Source organism: Mchenga conophoros, linkage group LG4 (assembly GCF_057382185.1).
Source record: "Mchenga conophoros isolate Kocher_MC1m ecotype Shallow Benthic linkage group LG4, M_conophoros_male_GT1.1, whole genome shotgun sequence".
Lineage (NCBI taxonomy): Eukaryota > Metazoa > Chordata > Actinopteri > Cichliformes > Cichlidae > Mchenga > Mchenga conophoros.
In genome coordinates, this window is record NC_140529.1 from 18,213,642 (window position 1) to 18,218,919 (window position 5,278).

The 5,278-nt window shown below is 39.1% G+C and overlaps 1 long non-coding RNA gene across 1 annotated transcript; it reads right to left on the bottom strand.

Moving 5' to 3' along the window:
* Positions 1–2,556: 2,556 nt before the first annotated feature.
* On the bottom strand, positions 2,557–2,984 carry LOC146575862 (uncharacterized). Its single transcript, XR_014892336.1, has 2 exons — positions 2,932–2,984; positions 2,557–2,769 (listed from the first exon to the last, which is right to left on the bottom strand). It is a non-coding gene; the product is annotated as an uncharacterized LOC146575862 (long non-coding RNA).
* Between the last annotated feature and the right edge of the window lie 2,294 nt (positions 2,985–5,278).

Consider the following 5,278-nt stretch of genomic DNA (forward strand, 5'->3'; position numbering starts at 1 on the left):
GAATTGGTGAGTCAGACAGAAGCTGTTAACAGACAGGTTTCCTTCCTCTGCTGGCAAATGTGGACAGGCCTCATTTTGACTCTGCAGTTTTGTCGAGACTGTCGGACTAATGCACACAAGTGATAATCTATGGCAATTTGCCTTTGATAAAGTAAATATCAAATAACAAGTGTGCAAATAACAATTTATTTATTTTCCAAATTATCTGCTGTGCATATCATGTGATCGGTATACTTTACAGGAGTGCTTTGTTTACTGTAATGTCAGCTGACATTTTAAATGTTGATAGAAGGCAAAAAAAAAAGCACTTTGACCGAGTGGAAAATAAATACTTGTATGATATGAAAACCATTTTAATAAATCACCTAAGTATGAAACAGTTATTATTAGTGTATATGACAGAGAAGCCTCCCTGATGTTCAGTGGCACACAGCAGAGCATAAATGCCTTTTAATGCTATATTTAGTTGCTGGTGTTCCTCTGGGAGAACAGCATAAAGCTTTAATGTTTACATGCCACATACAGTGCAACATATGACGTAAACTCAATACTTCAGAAGAAATGAGGCCACTTGTGAAATGCTGAGATGCATCCTGCCAAAGGTCTAGCCCTCTGCGTGCAACAATTTAACACAAACCATATGGAAAAGAAGCAGGAAAAAAATGTATGTGTCATGCTATGATTTACCCATGAAAGTGTTACATTTGCAGTCTTCTCCTGGAGAAAAACCCCCACAAGAACTGACTGCAAATAAAGTAAAAAATCAGTTTAATTAAAATATGTGAAAGGATTAATTTCCTGAGAAAATCACAAGCAGCAGTCTAGGGGGTGAAAAATAATGCCAACGCAGAAGTGCTGAGCACAGCATTTCCTTGGTTGAGCCAATAGAGCCTGACTCCAAAAGTGAGTCGATCTGCAGATACACCATGTTAAAATGCTCAGTTTTACCACCGATATAAATATGTTTACAGCCTTTTGCAAAAACCATTTGGGCCACTGTAGCTAAGTTCTGTATTCATGACATGTGAATTTTGCTCTAATGTTCCCATTAAAATTCTGCTAAGGCTTGAAGTTATGCAAAACATGGGAGCATGGATGGTTGGTCTTGATCAGCATTCAGTTGCACTAAAATATAATGGAGTTTGTTGTTCAGTTTTTCTCGTTAAAACATTTTGTTTTAGGCCTAGTTTTCCAATAGCCAAAATTAGCATGTCAATGGACTTTGCTCACCAAGTTAGCTAGCCCTGAGTGGTGTTAGCTGTTTTCAGGCCTCCAAACAGGCGTCCATCTTTTATGTAATCTACGGTTAACCATAGTGTGAGATGAGACTATTTACAGTAAAAGATGTAAGTAGTCATACTGGTTAGTGAACTCCATATGAAGCCTAAAGTTTAGCAGCTCATGAAGGAGGGGTGGCAGTGACAATAAAACCGAGGACAGTGTACGCCCTTCAGCTAACAAAGTCAATTACAACTGGTAGCATTTTAATAATAATGTTAAAACAGTGAACTTCATGTTTTATTCAGCATGACTTTAAACTTCTAATTGAACCCATAAAGTTATCAGTAAAATGTTTACGTCGGTGGCCGAGTGAGAGAGCTGAGGACTTCTAACAGCTCTGTAACAATAGAGTAAAAACAGGACACCAACCTTCTTGTGAAAAAGGAAAAAAAAAAACTGGGGTTGCCTGGTAAGGACATTGAATTCTTTCACATTCAGCAATTGATTGCATGTAGTTCGAGCATGCAACACCTTCAACCTCTGAGTGACTACTTTTGATCAGGAGGCGATTGAACAGGTTGCCTGGTGAGAGGCGACCTGTCTCCAAGCAATCATGCTCCAAACCACACAGACTGTAATTACAAATTGGTAAAAGTTTGCAAATAATTGCCTTGCAATCAGTCTGTGCCAGTCTGTTCCAATGAGTACAACTCATCTGTCATGTGGGTGGTTATTAGCTGGTTGGACATAGCTGATTATGCTCAAATATAGTGAGCACCTATGCTATTTTGCAGTTAAATTGCCAGTCCTGGAGTAACTACCTCCCACTTTCTCGTGGAATTTGTAAATTTTCAGTTTCAAATTGAAGAAAATTTTGCTGAACTCTGAACGTTAATCGTTAAATTGAATTTCTGTGTATGTAATTCCACAGATTTATCACAGCTGATCACAAACAGATTGAACGTAACTGCTAACTTGACCCCATTCAGTGACAAACTGTTTTATTGCCGTCTTATTCCTGTTAGTTAGTTTAAAGTTGGCAGCTGACTGCAAGTGGTCACAGGAACATAACCAGAAGTCTTTTTGCAACCACTGTAGTCGCCCCCTGCTGGCCACTAGAAAGAATGCAGCTTTAAGGCAATGGATTCCAAGGCAATGGCCTTGGATTCACTTCTCTGGTCTAGAAGCTACTTGCACCATGTGTGAATGAAACATACATTTCGCGAGATTTAAAATGTAATATTGTTGGAGGGTATGAAAATGTTTTGTTCTATTGTTTTTCCTTATGGAAAATAATTTTATATGTCAAAGCAAAACATCAGACAATCAGAGAAGAACATTGTGGCATTTTATTGTGTGGAGGCACATTTTTGTTACTTTAAACCCTGGAAATCTGATCAAATTCACAAGCTAAAGATACATTTTGACTCTAAAGCAGACAGCAGTAGTAGCAATGTTGTAAATTCAGCCTTTGTCCAGTTTCATCTTCCAAGCTGAAACATACCCATGTTCACTCATTTGCTGTTTCCTCTTCAGTAAAACGAACATCTGTTGGACAGATAGGGGGGAGGCATGATCAAAACAAGCCTCATTGTTTTTGTAGCCCTCTATTTTATTTTATTTTTTTCACTCCCGGTGGGAGCCTTACTGTGAGCTGCCAAATGCAGATGAATTAGAATCAGATCACTGAGAGAATACAAAGAAGATTACATGAAGTCTGTCCTGTAGCATCAGTGGAACAAGTGTTGACATCAAGAGGCCACTGAAAAAAAGAAGCACAAAATAAATTAAGACTCGTTTTCTGGCTTATTCAACTTAAGATTTAACAAATGACATCTGCAGGGGAGGATGAGCAAGCAATTGGGAAAAAAATGTAAATATTAAATGCAAAGTCATGAATGATGTGGGAAAACAGCTGTCTCCAGAAGATGATTCATGAAGCTAACATGCTGTGGTTCATTATGGAGGTCAACTACTTTATTAAGTTCCTCTACACCGGCATTTAACAGTGCGGTTCCAGGAAGGTGATGTATTTATACTACCCCTCCAAAGAGATGATGGATTGCTGTTCTGCCCATGAATCATTTAGCGTAGTAACAGTGAGTCCTCAAAAGCCAAATGTGAGGCAGGCATCTCTGTTCTTCGTGCATCTTTCGAAGGTTTACAAAAGTTACGAAACCTCCTTCAGTTTCATCACTACAGCACAGCGTTTGCAGGTGTTCTAGAGATGACAGAGGATCTGGCAGATCTTTCAATCTATGTTTAAAATATCGCGTCTGGAATGTCAGAAATGTTGGAATGTTTTCTTTTTTTTCTTCTTTTTTATTGCAGAATTGATTTATCAGTGGGGTTCTTCCTTCCTCTATCATAACAGACTGAACAGCCCAAATCCAGCACACGTTAGACTAGATCGACTCAGGAATGTGTCAGAATGCACGTAAGTTATGACTTCTCTCATTATCTCCTGTGATAAAGCTAACCGAGGGTGCGTGCCTCAGTTCACTCCTGTTGGAAATGATCCTATAATGATTTTGAAACGCGTGACATCACTGCAAATTTTAAAGAGAGTTTATTTATAGGCAATAATTTACTGCAATCAAATGCTACACGGTGTATCTGACACACATAAGCAAACTAAATTAAAATAAACTAAAGTGGGAAGAGGTTTTCCACTCACAATTCCGGTTTGCAATGGCTAATGACATTCTAAGTAATGGCTGGAAGTTCAGAAAAAAACGCCAATGACATTTCAGACTTTGTCCATCTGCACTGGAGAGGAAAACAATTCCTCCACTTATACAATTGGAACTGTAAACACTGCGAACACACAGTTTGGTGCTGAAATGCTGTTAGTTGCAAAGTCATGAATGGCATTGGCCAATAATGATTTAGAAGGAATAGTCATCCTGACTCAGCTAAATCCAATTGCCCTCATAAAAGCGCTCTCCTAAGGTGGCCTGTGACCTACATGAAACCTCCATCCTGCAGTGGGGCACAGGTTTACTATTTTATGCAGCGATCTTTCACATTCGCATTTAACACTGCGGTTCCAGGAAGGCAATGTATTTATAATAACCCTCTAAAGAGATGGTGCATTGTTTCTTCTGCTTCTGAATCATTTAGTGTTAGCAGTGTAGCAGTGAGTACTTAAAAGCCAAATGTGGGGCAGGCGTCTTGGCTCTTTATGCATCTGTGCCTCTCCAACATGCTCCACTGCTCCACTTTCTCCACTTGTCTGAAGCCCCTTTGTAAACCTCTCCTCTCTCTCTCGCTCTCTCTCTCTCTCTCTCTCTCTCACACACACACACACACACACCATTTCCTCATAATTGTCAGCCTGTCTTTCCATCACCCGTCGTGATTCTCAATTTTGGTGTGTTGGTCTTATGTTGTAATGTTTTTATTTAATGAATTGAGTTTTCTTTTCGATTTACAACAAAAATGTTTTGTACATATCATATGTTGAGTTCTGTAGTGTGATTTGGATTCTTAAAAACTGACTGTATAAACACTGTCAAATCCTAGAACAAAACATGTTGTGTAATCTTCATCACAAGCACATTCAAAAAAGATCAGGATTTTGAAAACTTCCTTGAAAATCCTGATCGTTTTTGAATGATTCCTCATTAAAAACAGTGTTTTAATGAGCACTGGAGGTTTGCTGCGATTTAACAACCTGTAAACAGAGAACATTTTTCAAGGCTGCAATAACAACACCCAGTGGACGTTATCTCATGTCAGGCCAGTAGAAGGATGACATGCATGTTTGACAGTTTCAACAGCATTTAACAACCTGGGCTGTAAGTTGAATTACGGGAATTGTAAATCCTAAAACTTTGGAACCTGGCCAGCGCTAAGCACTAAAGAAGCCATCGGATCTTGTTGTCTGCCGCTTTTTAATCTGTCGCTCGCATGTTCTCGAATTTGAAGAAAAGGTGTTGCATTTTCTCAGTATGCTTCCCTTCAGGTCATTTGTTTGCGTTTTCTTACCCAGTCATTTCTCTGTTTCTGTTGCTCCGTTGCTCTTCATGTATGGCACGTCTTCCTCAAACTCCTC